The 14562-nt window shown below is 49.3% G+C and overlaps 1 long non-coding RNA gene across 1 annotated transcript; it reads left to right on the top strand.

Moving 5' to 3' along the window:
• Positions 1–474: 474 nt before the first annotated feature.
• LOC115893998 lies at positions 475–2736 on the top strand. Its single transcript, XR_004054040.1, has 3 exons — positions 475–672; positions 1640–1776; positions 2680–2736. It is a non-coding gene; the product is annotated as an uncharacterized LOC115893998 (long non-coding RNA).
• The last annotated feature ends 11826 nt before the right edge of the window (positions 2737–14562 follow it).

The following is a 14562-nucleotide window of genomic DNA, read 5'->3' as shown; positions in this document are numbered from 1 at the left end:
GTAGACTTACCTGGAAGAGCACCAGCCTGGCTATCAGCATATCCACTTTCTTCCCATTTCCTTTTGCAGCCTCCTTCCTTGGTTCACAATGACAGTCCAACTTCTGCCAGTCCTGACTGTCATTCAAGCCTTTTTGCTATTTAAGAATTTTGAGGAAGAAAACCGTCATGTACTCAAAATCCTGGTAATCAGAAGTGTCTGGAGATTTCGAGCTGTTAACATAGAGAGGTGGCAAAAGTATTTTCTAGGACATCCTTATGGGCCTGAATGGCAGCGGGAGTCGACATAGCTGGTGCCTGGGCAGGTTTCCAAAGCACAGCCGAGGTGGAGAGTAGGTGAGGGCTGCAACAAAGGCCCCGACATCTGAAGAGCACCGCACAGTTTGTCAGAGGCTTTCAGCTCCACATTCTCACTTAGTCCTCACAGCAACCCCATGCAGTGACTGCTGTCACTCCTTTTCATGGCTGAGGAGACTGTTGGGAGAGGAAAAATGAATTGCCCACTGGCAGGCAGGTAAGAGGCAGAGCTGAAACTCTCACCTAGTTCTTCCAACTCCAGGCCCAGCATCTCAGGATTGTACCCAAGTGGCTCTCGCACCAGTATCAGGGCCAATGGCAGGGTCAGCAGAAAATAGCAGAGGGGCTTGAAAACAGATGGGAACATCTGGAAAAGGTAAGGAAGTTGTCTTAGTCACTATAACAAATATCCTAGGCTCAGTAGATGAAATCACAGAAATTTCGTTCTCACGGTTCTGGAAGCTGGGAAGTACATGTTGAGTGTGCCAGCATGGTTGGATTCTGGGGAGGGCCCTCACTTGACATCTCCTTGCTGTGTCTTTACATGGCAGAGAGCAGAGAGAGGAAGAACACTCTCCTGTCTCTCTTTATACGGGCACTAATCCCACCATGAAGGTCCTGTCCTCATCACCTCATTACCTCCCAAAGTCTCCATCTCCAAAAACTATTACACTGGGGATTAGGGTTTCAACATAAATTTGGAAGGAATGCAAACATTCACTACATAGCAGAAGTATAGAGCCCTGGAGGCCCAGTTCCTTTAGTGTAATGAATGGCGCTGTGCAATGGCGCTGTGCAATGGCCTGAACAAGGTCATCCAGACCCTTCCCTAAGAAGTTAGACTCCAGTGGGGAGACCGGTGGATAAACAGGCAACTCCAACACAGAGGAACAAGCATTCTGGTGATGGAGGGACATGCAGGCTCTGTTGGAGGGCAGGGGAGGGCACCACACCCAGATGCAGTACTGGGCCTCTTGATTCATTTTCCAAATATACAAAAATGACTTGGGGTTTGCAGAAGGAGTGAAAAAAAAAAAACTGAAAGGTAGTTGCTGTGGGAGGAGAGATCCAAGAAGGCTTCCCAGAATAGGTGGGCAGTCTTCTGGAACTGGGGCCCTGAAGGGTGGGTAGAATCCTGATGTGCAGAGACTTGGAAGAGAAGTATTGTAGCCCAAGGAAACAGCATGGTCCCTGCAGAGGCATGAAGGGGAAGATTCCTGGGGGTAATCACCCACCTTCAGAGCCTGTGTAGGCACCATATAGGGTAGGGTAGCAGGAGACACAGCTGGAAAAGCAGACGGGGGTCAAGTCCGGCCTTCCAAGGTTTGGACTTTGTCTTACAGGAGGTGGGGAGCTGTCAGGAGCATTTTGAGTGGGGCAGTGACACTGCTGGCTCTGCATTTTGGAAAGGTGGTTTTCAGGGCAGTTTGGATGATGCTGGGGAATGGCTGACAGGTTGAAGATCAGTCCTGAGGAGCAGGTCGGTGAAACATGATAGGGGCATTAGCATTCAATCCAGGGGTGTGAGCAGTGAGGTGGTCACCCAGGCTGGCTTGAGGAGCAGCATAAGCGCACAAGCCCCAATCACATCTGAGGAGAAGTGCAGATCCACCTGGAGGAGCTAGGTTTGCCTTACGTCCAAGAGGCAAGCTCAAGGCTAGTGATGAGCCAGAGGGCAGGGGCAGAGCAGATGAAGGGACTCCATGAGAGTGCAGGGCCAGGGTGGGACGCCGGGGGTGGGGGTGGGGGGGTGGGGTGTGAGGGCTATTGCTGGAAAGGGCCACAGGGCCCACATTGAATGTGGGTGTGCATGAGTGCGTGTATGTGTGTTGGGCTGTATGTGTGGACAGTGAAGGATGCATGGACATGTCCCGGGCTGGGAGGAGAGGGCACTGGGTTAAAGGGTGACAGATCAGGGGATAATGAGGACCCCCAAAGGCCTGGAAGGGAGACACACCAGCAGCAGCAGGTCTTAACACCCATATGGGCATTCAACCCTTTGCCATCTCTGTAACTGTAGAAAGCAGAGCAGTGAGCTTCCCAGAACAGTTTTGTTCCCTTGACCTGCTGCTGCTGGTGTGTCTCCCTTCCAGGCCTTTGGGGGTCCTCATTATCCCCTGGTCTGTCACCCTTTAACCCAGTGCCCTCTCCTCCCAGCCCGGGACATGTCCATGCATGCTTCACTGTCCACGCATACAGCCCAACACACATACACGCACTCATGTGTGTCCAGCTCAGGAGTCCACCGTGCCCCATGCACCTACTTAGCACGTGATACCAGACACAGACATGAAAACCCAGTCTTAAAAAAAAAAAAAACTTGAATCAAACTCCTTTCTGGCACTTTCCACTGATTTTCTAGACATTTGTCCTCTGTACTCAGGGCTGAGGAAACCGGCTTGCCTGCAGGCTGGTCGTTCCAGGGGGTTCCTTTGAAAACTTCCTGCAGTGTCCAGGAGCGAGCAGCCTGCTGCACACAGGACGCAATGCCTGCTGAAATCCCACTTGAAAGTGAGCGGCATCGCCGAGACAAGCCTAGATCCTTTTCAGCACAGCGATTCCTTCCTTCCTCCCTTCCTCCCATAGCTCGGCTAGAGTTTTCTGCCTAGAGGAACTCTGTGAGAGCGTTTCAGAGTCATTCGGGCCGCTTGCCCCCAACAGGGCGACGCTGGCTGGCTGACCCCCCTCCTGCTGGGGGGTACTGTACCCATGGCCCGGGGCTTCTCTATTCCTCTCCTCCCCTCCCGCTGCTGACGCACGCTTCCTATAATAAGCCTCTGTTACTTGGAGCAGGGGCGGCTCCGTAGTAAGCCGAAACCGCTACTATATTTACACCCTTTCCACATTTAGACAAAGGCTATTTTTAACAGAAGGTCTATTTGTGGGGGTTGCCCACGTCACACTGTTCACATGCATCTCACCATCCTCAGTCTGTTCTTCTGATTTCACACTTGTACCGGGCCTCTCTCCTTCTCTCTCCTTCTCTCTCCTTCTCTCTCCTTCTCTCCATCATTTTTCTTTCGTTTCTTTCTTCCTTTCTCCAATTTCCTTCCTTCCTTTAATCAGATTGAGGTCTTCTGCAGGCTATATTGCCAGAGTCCTTCAGGGGATGGTGAGGCTCTGTCCTCCTGGAGCAGAGTGGGCAGTGCGGCCACGTGCTGGGCTGTGAACTGTTCTTGGCACCTACTGTGGGGACCAGCAGAGACCCCAGTCCCCAGAGCTCCATATTGGCCTGGTCTGCCTCCAAGTTTTTGTGAGCAGGATGCTGGGACCATGACAGCCTGGCCTTTTCTCCTCATGCCAATCTAGTTTTATTGGTGGGAGGGAAGGGTGTGTGTGTGTGTGTGTGTGTGTGTGTGTGTGTTGGGGGAGGGGTAGTGAGCAAGGTCAGAGGAAAATAAGCCAATGGGGTCATCATTCATGCAAAACACTTTTTCAACTTAAAAGTTAATTTTATCAGATTTGTCTTAGATGACACAGTTTTTGTTTGGGTGAAAGGAAGTTTCATATTTCCTAACACATAATCCACTTATGAAAAGGAGGAGGGATGCACGGAGTTAGCACATATTAAGTGCCTGCTGTAGTCAAGCCCTATTGGGCAGCAGGGACATCTGGACCCTGAGAACGGAGTGAAGGGGTGGTCCTGCCTGCACCAGGTTTCAGATGAGGAGGTTGAGGCTGGCAGAGATCTGGGACTGGCCTAAATTCACTTAGCTGGTAAGTGACTGTGCTGGGACTTAAATCTATGTGTCTGACTACAGACTGTGTGCTGGCCCCAAATCTCAGACCTCCCCCATTGTTACCTTTTCAGCTCTCTAAAAAATCAGCGGTCTTCATTAACACTGTTTCTGTTATTTTCTTTCCCGAGTTCTGCTCCTCTCCTCACCCCCCACCCCAATGAGAAGAGACTTTTCCCACCTCAGAACCCCATCTGCACTTCTTTGGTCTACTTCTTCAGATGATGAATCATCTGAAATACAGACATGTCAGAATCTAAAAAGGACACCAGAAAAGGCCTTGCGGGCACTAAAGGGTCCCAGAGAAACCCCATGTTGTCAAATCTTATGTTTTTCCCCAACAGTCAATTTGGAGTGTAGCTTCTGAGTGAAATATTGTTACTGCATTTCTGAGAGAGGAGAGCTGAGATTTGAATCCGCCTCAGACTGTGCTGGAAACAGAATACAGAGCCCATCACAGGATGTCCTGCCCTCTGTAGCCTCGTTTCTGAAAGTATCATTAAACATGTGGGAACCAAATGCCCCCTGAGTCCCCATATTCAAGCCTTTAAAATTGCAGATTCTGGTTCAGCCATTTCCTGGAGACTCTGATAAGAGATTATTGTCTTCTTGGTGTCCTAGTGTCAGGGGTTCTGAGCCCAGGAGTCTAGCAGCTGTAACACGAGGCCAAGTCACATTCATCTCTAAAATAGAGATAATAATGTCCCTTGCCCACTCACCCACTTCACAATTTACAGAGATGTTGCAGTGAGACAATGCATGTGAGTGTGCTGCTGTGAAAGCTGGCAAACACGACAAGACTGCTAGTCGCTAGTGCTGATGTTTTCATCCTTAGTGAGGATGTGAGAGAGGGCTCAGGAAGGCCAGGTGACATGTACAAGGTCACACAGCAAGTAAGTGGTTGAAATAAAGGCACAATAGCCCTGTGTCCCTCAGCAAGGGGCTGAAAAGAAATTACAGAGCCAGTGGAAAAGCTCGGGTGCTGAGCTTTAGCAATGCTAGGCTGAGCTCAGTCCAGAAATGGGGACACTGATTTGGGACGAATCCCATCACTCTCCCCAGCTGACCCTCCCTGCACCTTGGTCCCAGTGGCTTCTCAGGCTTCTCTGCAGCATGGGTGTCCTGCCTTGGCCAGAGCCGAAATCCCAGAGCAGTGAAAGAGGAGCCAGTGTCATGGGGCTTCTGGTTTCAGGACACACTGGAAAGGTGAGAAGGAAGCTTGTCTTCCCATGGATCTGGGCCAGGCCTGGGTGGCGGGGCCTCCCTGCCAGGAGCTGGGACGTTCCCTAGGTGCTCGGCATCCCCAGGTCAGGAGGGCCACCAGCAGTTTTTCAAAGCATTAGCTTGGTCAGAAAATAAATCATTCGGCACTTTGCGGAGACCAAATGCTTTGTCAGTGCAGGCAAAACCTGCCCTAGAATCTGCAGCCTGGGAAGGCCTTATGCTCACCTGGCTTAGGGGCCAGTTTGGGGAAAAGAGGCCCCTGCTCTTTGTACCTGCTTACTGGAGGAGTTGATGAGAAAACGTACACACCTTGACCTCCATGACTCTGACCTTCACATCTTGGCCATGCCCTTCTCACCACTACTACCCATCAGCCACCAGCCACCAGCCACCACTCCACCTCTCTACCCCCAACCCTCATCAGACTTTCACCTGCTTTCAAGGCTCAGGTGTTGCTCCCTATGTGAAATCTTGTCTGGCCCTCTTTCTCCCAGTCAGGAATAATTTACCCCTGCTCTCTTCTCTGTGCCCTTAGTGTTCTCTGTGAATGTGATAGCAGTCTCAGACCAGTCTGTGCTGGAGTTATCCTGGCACCCAGCCTACAATCAGAGGAGACGTGTGGTTCATCCATGAAATTTGAGTCAGGCTTAGTTTTCACCTCTTCTGAGGGTGGAGCAGAGCCTCTGGGCTGGAGAGATACAAACAGTGTAGAAGATGCTATGGTGTCCCACCAGTTCCCCTTTTAAGGACCAATGCACACCCCCTGCCCCCAGCTGCTGAATGTCACCTGTTTGCCTGCTAATGACTCACAGATGCCCCCCTTCTCCAGAGAATGACTCTCAGAAGACAGAAGCTGCATCTCCACGAGGTTACAGCTTTCACCCCATACCTGCTCCCCAATCACTACCACCACAGGCAATGACTAAGTGACACAGAAATGCAAAAGGGTAGTCCCCTCCCCTCAGGAAGGGACATCTCTGCAGTATGCTTTAGGCTCCAGAGAGTCAGTCCACTTCTATCCCCTCTCCAAGCATCAGCCCAAGGCTGGCTTTCCCTGAAATCACAGTTTAGGATGAGCAGCCTAAATTTCAGTTTTATACTAAAATTCCCATGTCCCATCAGTTTTGGGCAAATGGGGCTGACTGACTAGCTTACACTGGGTTACCAGATTTAGCAAATAAAAATACAAGATACCCAGATATATTTGCATTTCAAATAAACAAAGGATACGTTTTGAGTATAAGCAGGCTTCATGTAAGACTTGCAACATACTTATAATGAGAAATTACTCATTGTTCATCTGAAATGCAAATTGACCTGGGCAGCCTGTATTTTATCTGGTAGCCCGACCCTTGACCACACCTGTGTTTGTCTCGCTCCCTGCTCCTATCCTGCTTCCTTTCCTCTCTCCCTTGCAGGTTTTTCCTGAAGAGCACTCGCCCAGTAAATCACATGTACCTAAATCCCTGCCTCAGGTTCTGCTTCTGGGGAATCTGACGTAAGACTGTCATTAGTCCCTCTCTGCTGCCTAAGGTGACCAGAGAAGTCCTTTCATTTCCCCTGAACCTTGCAGAACCTTTCTTTTTGTTCAAACTTCACCTGGTCCATCTTGGCTAGAGTGGGGGAAATCATGACACTAATTGTCACCAGCTGAGGTCCTCCAGGTCCTCACAACAGCCCTGAGTGGTGGCTACAATTCTTAGATCCATTTTTAGATGAGAAGACTGAGGCAAGAGAGATGCAATAGCTTACCTGGCCTCACAGAAAGTGGCAGTGCCTCAATACGGAACCATATTTCCTGCCTCTTAGACTCCTGCTTCATCAGTGCCTCCCAGGGAATCCAGGAGAGACACAAGAGCAAGGCTTTAGCTTTGCTGATCCACCCCCACCCCCCAACCCCTGCAGCATTCGGACTTCAAGTTTTTACCTTGTCTCTTGGCACTGGAAGGATGGGGCAATTCTAGGTACGCTCTCTGGGTGACCCAGGGAGCTAGCCACTAACTTCACATTTGTGCAGAACTGGCTTCCCAGAAACCACAGGAAAATGGGGGTATCCAGAAATCCATGTGGCCACAGCCCCCTTTAGGAAGACTCTATTTTCATTCATCCATGACAGAACTAGGTTCGTGGCTTAGGGTCTGAGCCTTGATTTAACCATGAACATGAGAACTAGATTGACCTCTGGGGGATCATCCAGCTATGGCCCAGTGGGATTTGAAGTTTCCATAGACCTGACATTCATGTTAAGTACTTAACCTGGTACCTGGCACAAGGTAGAGCTCACCTAACAGTGGCTGTAAGTAGTAGTATTTCCCATAAGCAATAGTAATAAGAACATCTGATTCCCCAGATAACACGAGAGTGATAAGAATATGTCCTACAGCGCACTCAACTAAACAGACTTCAGCTCAAAGCCATCCAAAGATGGAATGAGTCGCCTCAGAGGGCAGTGAGCTTTCTGTCATTCACAGGGAAGAAAAGGGAGGGAATTTGTTTATCTACCTGCCAGTGGGAGATAATTTCCATCCATTATGTTTTTTAATCAAATGCTGAGATGTTCCAGAAAAGGCTGGATGGTGTGCCAGCTTCTGAGGGACTGAACAAGAATGATGCAGAGGTCTTCCCTGACCTGAGACTCCAGGAGTCTCTGAAAGTGCTGACATCCCACATTTATGGTAAGACCAGTGGCCACTCTCGTGTCCAGAAATCTGGAACATGGTTCCAGAATAATGTCACAGGCACCAGCCCTACGCCTTTCAGAACTGTCCACACACTCAGACCAATTAGAGACCCGGCTTGTGCCCCTGAGTTGGTGGGGGCGGAGTGGACACTGACCTATGGGCCCTCAAAATCCTCCTGACCTACAAGTTCCCCAGCATAGGAGACTGCACCAGGCCCACTTTCTTCTTGCCTGTCACCACACTGTGCATCCCCTCTTCTTGAGCAGCTCGGCTCAGCCACGGACTGAGTCAGGCATGCTCAGTTGCCAGCCCTACAGCTGCCCGGCTGAAGGAACTGGCTTTCTGCTCCCTCTCCCACAGCTGTCAAAAGGATACCCCAGAGTCCCCATTACACACAGACAAACACACGTGCGCACACACACACACATGCCCTTATGGAATCTTTGCCCACCATCACAATCACAGGGCTGAAAGAGACAGCAAGTACCTAGCAGATTCGTTAAGTCCAGGCCTGTCAAGAAATCCCCTACCAGAAACCTCTGTCCACACACCTTCACAGTGGAGAGCTTGCCCCCAGCTGGTGTCACCCTTCCCAGCATTGAACTCCTCGGCCATTAGAAGGTGCTTCTCGTATCCAGGTGCCAGGCATCCAGGTATGCAGGTGACTTCTTCTGGCTTCCTCTCATTGGTCCTAGTGTTTTCAGGGATGGCACAAGAGTCCAATCTTGTTGGAAGGTGGTGTACAAAGAGGTTCAGGAAGACACATGGGAGGAGGTAGTGAGAGGTGAAGTCAGAGGTAGTGAGACACGTCAGAGAGAGAATTGGCAGGGATGTGCACAATCTAAAAGGGACCTGTATCCTGCATGCTGACAATTTTTCCATTATTATTATTTTTTAATTCTGTTGCTCTTCACCTGCATGGAAAACATGTCCACCCCAAATAACTTACTCTCTGAGAACTGCAGAAAAAATGAGAGTGTTGTATTACCTATTGCACTGATGAGAAAAGGGTGATCAGGAAGGGAGAAGATCAAAACTGTAGCACATGGAAAAGAGTTGAAAGAACTGGGTCTCTAGCCAGAAGAAGGGATTTGGCTGGTAAAGTGGTTGCCTCTGACAATCCTTCCTGGGGAAAAAAGATTGGACCAATTCTAAACAGAATAAAGAATTGGACTTAGGACCAAAGGGTAAACCACCAGAGTGACCAAAAGCTTTCTACTAGACAGAGCTGTCTAACAGTTGTTAAGATAGTGAGAAGTCCCTGTCACTGAAGGTGTCCAAGGCGTGGGTGCACTTGATGTTTTATGTCTGACAGTTCATGACTTTTCTTTTAATGCATATGCACATCACCACCACCAACCCCAGCACGCGCGCGCGCGCACACACACACACACACACACACACACACTGAAACCTGACCGTATAAAGCCAGGTGAGGCACACCAGTGTGGGGTGTGCATCTCTCACTTGGCTTAGCTTTGATCCCCCGGAGATTTTCCCATTGCAGACTTGGTTGTCAGCAAGAAATAAAAGCTTTTCCTCTCTCCTTGGGAGGAGCGGAGCAGATTGTCTGGATCTGCCGCGTACTGCCCTGGCTCTGGTCTCAGCACCAAACGCGTTCCTTCTGCTCAGTCTGTTCCCGTTTTGACAATGCAGAGGGGAGAGCTGGAGAAAGTCCCACAGCCTAGAGTCCTGGCATTGGAGGGCGGGGCTTTGCTGTTGGACCAGACAGATCACATTTGCATTCAAGAAAGACTAGGTGGAGCCCCTTGCTCCCAACACAAGCAGAAAGTTTAGCTGGGATTGGCGCCCATCCTCAGGCATCTTTTGAAGAGAAAGTGCTATCTGCTGCCGTCCTTTCAGTGTTTTCTCAAGGGCAGAGCCTGAAAAAGGTTTTCGCAGGAGGAAACTTCTCTAAACCTCTCTAGCATCCTGGAGATTAAAATAAGTTATTTTTTCTCTGCAAAAGAAACAAGGTGCTCTGCTACCTGAGGGTGGAGTACTGGACCCTTTGCATGATTAAGATCCAGAAAATATGCTTTTTGCCTACAGCATTGTATGTCCTGTTACCAGCCAGTAGTGATCCATTAAGCAATGTTACTCAAGGAGGATTCACTAAGCACCCACTCTGTGCTAGGCCATGCCTCCCAGGCACTGGGGAGCAGAGGTGAGAAAGATCCAGGATTTACCCTCAAGAAGCTTATAGTCCAGTGGGGGAGACCATCCCAAGCAAAAAAATAAAATCCATGCACTCAGGGCTCCAGGAGAACTTTGCTGTGAGTGCACTAGCTGTCTGGGAGCATCTGGGACGGCGTCTGCAAGGAAGGGATGCTTGGGATGAGTTTTCAAGGACACACAGGATTTTATGAAGTGGCAAAGGGCAGCAGTGGGAAGGGATCTTGCATGCAAAGTTCTGGGAAAGATGTGGAAAAGCTTTGTTTATTTAAGGAACTATGAGAACTTTGACATGACCAGAGGAGCTACCATGCAGGCAGGAAAGTACAAAGGATGAATCTAGAGCAGAGGTTTTAACCAGGGACAATTTTGTACCCCAGGGACACTTGTTTGTCACAAAGAGAGGAACAGCAGTGCTACTGGCATCTATAGGGTAGAGGCCAGGAATGCTGTTAAACATCCTACCATACTACCGTGTGGACAGCCCCCACCACACCATGATCTGGTCCACAATGTCAATACTGCCGAGACAGAGAAACCCTGAATAGGGTGTTTAGGAGTATCCCTGGCCTCTCTACTCACTACAAAGAAGGAGCAGCCACACCACGAAAAAATGGAGCTCTGTTAGGGGCACTGTGCTTTCTGAGGGTCACACAGAGAAGGCATCCAGGGGAAGGAAGCCAGGGGAGTGCTGAGTCCTCCATACCTGTGTTTCAGCTAGCCCTCCCAGCTTTATTTTCTGTACATATTTGATAAGCCTATATCCAGTATCTGCCTCCAAATTGTTGACAAAAATATTAAATAGAAAAATTTCAGGGCAAATAATGACTTAGATTCATATAATGCTATTCAGTTTATGGGGCATTTTGCATCCTTCATCTCATTTATATTCATTTTACAAAACAGAAAAATGAAGCTGGGAGATATTCTGCAATCTAGGAGTTATTTAACTCTAACACATTCAGCTCCCATCTCTTCTCCTAGGGTGGTCCCTGAGTGCTCAAAGGACCCCTGCATCTGGCCACAGGGGATGCTGGGAGTATCCTCCATCCTGGCCTAAAAGGGCTCCCTTTCAGCTTCCTGGATTTATATCTTGTGTGAGTGGCTAAGGGCAGGTCCCCTGGTCTCCCTCTGCCCCTAGCTGTGACACTCACATACCCTTCTGACTACAGAGGACTCTCTCCCTCCCTGAGGCCAGATTGGTAAGAGGACCTCTCATGGATAGCAAGCAGGGACAGCTGCTCAGCTCATGTTCTCTGGCCAAGGAGCATTACTGACCCTGTGATTTGGCCCTTCATCCAAACTGGCAGATGGGTACAGGTGCCTTGCCGTGATGCTGCTTCCCCTCAACCAAGCATGCCTGACCATTCAATCACCCAGTGGAGGACAGCACCAGTCAGCTGAGGGGTGGGCTCTTTCCAAGTGGAACCCCAAAATACTACTAATCTGAAATGTCACTGTTCTCAGGGACAGCACGAACGAACCACGCCAAGTCACACACTGCAGAAACACTCTCAATAATCAACACTAGGTGTTCTAACAGTTTGTTCCAGCCTGTTCATCTGTGGTTTAGAAGTTTATAACATGACAATCTTTTACCCTAATAGCTTTCTGGGAACTGATTACCCATATTCCCCATATTCCCAAAGCCATCGCCAGCTCCCAGCTTTATCATTCAGGAAAAAGAGCAAGTGCCTCCCCTTCATCCTCCTTATCTCCCACAATCACTAAGTACAAGCCCAAGGAGAAGAATCAAGGGCAATGAACCTTCATCAAACAATAAAATCCTGCCTGGTGCCAGGCCTACCTGTGCTGTCCAAGCACTGCCTGCCCTGTCCCTCCATTAAACATCTTACCCTTGCGGCCGGTGGCTCCCGGGGCACTGTCCTTTCCATGGCTCCTCCTCCCACCAGCACGGCCCAGCGGCTCTCTCCTGCTGCTCTGGCTCCATCCCTCTCCAATAACATTGCTCCTTCTCTGGCAGCGTCCAGCCACTTTGTCACAAGCTACATCTGTGGAGAGCACCGACCCTGGCTGCAGGGTGAGACAGATAAGAGGATAAGAGGGGGCAGGAGCAGACGGAGAAAGAAGGTGGCAAGACAGCGTAGGCGAGAGAAAGTGGTGGCTAAGACTAGGGTGCTGATTATGGAGTAAAGGAAAAGGAGGCATGAAAGCTGAGCTCGTGTTGAAAAGAATGTCAAAGGGAGCTCAAGCACTAGGTGGGGTGAGGGCAGAAGAGGGGTCCTTTCCAACCCTGGGGCCTTTAAGCAGTACAGGGGCTTCCCTGGCTTGGAGCCATGCCATGCCCCTGATCCTAGGGAGTAAGAATGTCTTTTGGGGGGTGCAGAGCAACAGCACCCATTTCTCCATGAGCCACGTGCTTGCATCTTCCAGTGGGATACTCTCCAGGGTCATCTGGGTGATCTTGTCCTGTGCTTGTTCATCACCTGAGCATGATTCTCGCCTGCTCAGCAGGGCAGTAGGGGGTCGTGAGCTCACAGCCCAGAAGCTTGACCCCTGTGGGGCCTCAGCATCAGTCCCTGGGACTCTGTGGCAGTGAGGCAGCCACATGGTGTCAAGTGGCTGCCCTGTGTCAGGGGATTTCTAAAAATACATCTGTCCTGCTGCTCACAGGGCTCATGAGTGCCAGGCAGACGGGACAGGCATGTGCAACCTGCTCCCTCCTCACTGTCCCCACCACCTCCCTTCTAGTTCGAGTTGCCGCCACTTCTCACCCAAACTATTCCACCAGCCACCTGCCTGCTCTCCCTCTCCCCATGGCCCACCAGGTATTATACTTACTGAAAACACAGGATCCTGTTGGGAGACCACACCTCAGCTAAAGCCTATTCTCTCATTCATTCGCTCACTCATTCATTCAATCCTCAGCATGCACATATACATTTAACATGCCAATGTGGCATGCTTTTTCGACGCCAGGCTTGTGGCAGATGCTACAGATTGGATGAGCGAAGCCAGACACAAAAGGATGTAGTGTATGAATCCATGTGTGCAATGCTCAGGAATAGGCAGATCTAATCTGCAGCAATGGAAGTCACAAGACTGATGACTTCTTGGAGGTGGCACGTAGCTATTGACTGAGGAAGGGCAGGGTGGACTCTCTGGGGTCTGGCTGCTCTATATTGTGATCTGAGTGATAGTCTCAAGGGTGTAACAAATTGAAAATGTACTGAGCTGCACACTTGAGAACTGTGCCTTTTACCGTAGTATGTTAGAATTCAATAATTTTTAAAATGTATATAAAACATAATTCTGGTTTTGCTTTTTGGAGCTATACACATATCCATGACTCAAGAATCGAGGAGAAAACTATCAATACTCTAACAGTTCTTGTCTCTGATTGGTAAGATTATGGTAAACTTAATTTCCTTGTTGATACTTTTCCGGATTTCCCAAATATTCTACACTGAATAGCTCTTGCTTAAGTAATGAGATTAAATATATTAAATGTTATTTTAAAAGTAAAAACCCTCGAGGTGAGACAATCAGCAAGCACGAGGCAGGTGACTTTCTTCCCAGAGGGGCCAAGCCCACTCACGAGCTTCTGTCCTCTTAGGCAGCAAGGACACCGGCTTAGAGTCATGTTCCAGGTCTGTGAGATTTCAGTGCAGCTAAATAAAGCTCTTGGCCCGCTGTGGGTGGTGAGGTGGGGCTGCCGGTGGAACCCTCGGGGTTTTCCTCTCATTCCTGAGGGGAAGGAGTTTCCAGGGCTTTCAGAGCCTTGCCAGGCCCATTCTCCCCCTGGCAGCTGTTTAGACTAGCCTGACTCAGAGTCCCGTGCAGTTCTAACCTCTTAGGCTTGGGACTGTGAGCCCCAGCCTGCCTGGAGTTCTCTCTTATGGAGGGGGGATAATTTCAGGACCCCTACCACATCCCTTCAGCAGGAAGGACCTGCCAGTGTATGCAGTTTGGGGGCACAGAAAGATAAAGTAAGCTGATGGTGCAAGTAAAAAAAAAAAAATATATATATATATATTTATATATATATATATAAAAATATAAATATAAATAAATAAAATAAAAAAATATATATATATATATTCCAGGTATATATATATACCTGGAAACTCGAAGGGAGGAAGAAAATGGAACATGGAAGAATCACCCTGGGCCTTGGTTTCCCACCGGGAAATGGGGCTGTTGTGAGATTACCACATGAATAAGCACGTAGAAAATGCTGGAATGGGGGCTCGTTTTGTGTTCTGGTTTTGGTGATGCTTTGGGACATGAAGACCAGCTGCATAGCTGGCATCCTGGCCTCCTGCTCCAATTCCAGTGCCCCACTCTCTTACTCTCTTGGCTACCACAGCCCGGACATGGCAGGGACAGGATAGATTTTTCCATATGTGTGTCCGACGCCTGATTTCTGCATTGGCAAAGCTATTGTGGTCATGTGATGAGGATCATCTTGTGATTCACAAATGTATT

Source organism: Rhinopithecus roxellana, chromosome 16 (assembly GCF_007565055.1).
Source record: "Rhinopithecus roxellana isolate Shanxi Qingling chromosome 16, ASM756505v1, whole genome shotgun sequence".
NCBI classification, from domain to species: domain Eukaryota; kingdom Metazoa; phylum Chordata; class Mammalia; order Primates; family Cercopithecidae; genus Rhinopithecus; species Rhinopithecus roxellana.
The sequence above is the reverse complement of the archived record's forward strand: the minus strand, read 5'-3'. Positions and strand labels throughout refer to the sequence as shown.